The sequence below is a fragment of the Dendroctonus ponderosae genome, unplaced genomic scaffold (assembly GCF_020466585.1).
Source record: "Dendroctonus ponderosae isolate FM_Combo_2020 unplaced genomic scaffold, Dpon_F_20191213v2 Dpon_F_20191213_2, whole genome shotgun sequence".
In the NCBI taxonomy this organism is placed as follows: Eukaryota; Metazoa; Arthropoda; class Insecta; order Coleoptera; family Curculionidae; genus Dendroctonus; species Dendroctonus ponderosae.
Window position 1 is genome coordinate 18,195,755 of NW_026018165.1, and position 729 is coordinate 18,196,483.

The window sequence follows — 729 nt, forward strand, 5'->3', positions numbered from 1 at the left end:
TACCGGCGAGCCACCCTGTAAGCCCGTTGGACCGAAAGCAGGTGCATGAACAAGTCAATAAATTAAGAAATTTAATAATTTTAATCCTTTTTTAATGGTTGCTTTACCTGAATTGAGTTTTTAGGAGCACCGTCCGGGCCCATTTAGGCCTACCGATAATTTCTAGATTTTTTAATTTGGTTCTTTGTGTTGCCCCTTTCGATTATGATGTTGGGCTTGGTAGCCGAGACGTAGAGGCACTAAATTTTCGGCTGTAAACCATAAACGGATTTAATGATTTTAAATAAGGCTGGGAATGTTTTCACTATTGGTGTCTCGGATATTCATATCTGGAGTTTTTGCTTTCTCAATATTGCTAATTGATTTTGTTAGCGACGGGCATCTTAATTGAATTTTCGTTCCGAAATGTTTAGAAACTGTCGTCTTAATTTGAGCGATATAAATAAATAATAAAATGCCCGATTTGCTTGAAATTTTCAGCATTTGCAAAATGAAGTGTTTCCTATAAACGGACCGAAAAACAACGCTCAACCTGCTTTAGTTTGGGCGTGAAAAATTTTTGAAAACAAGTTGAATTTTATGTTTTATAAACTGCACTCTCTGCTATAAAAACGGCGAACGTCTTATGCATCGCGTGCGGCAACTTGAAACTTTTACACTCTATAGAAGACACTTCAATCTGAAAATTCTGCAAACTACATTAAAATCGCACGAAATGTTGTGTTTTGG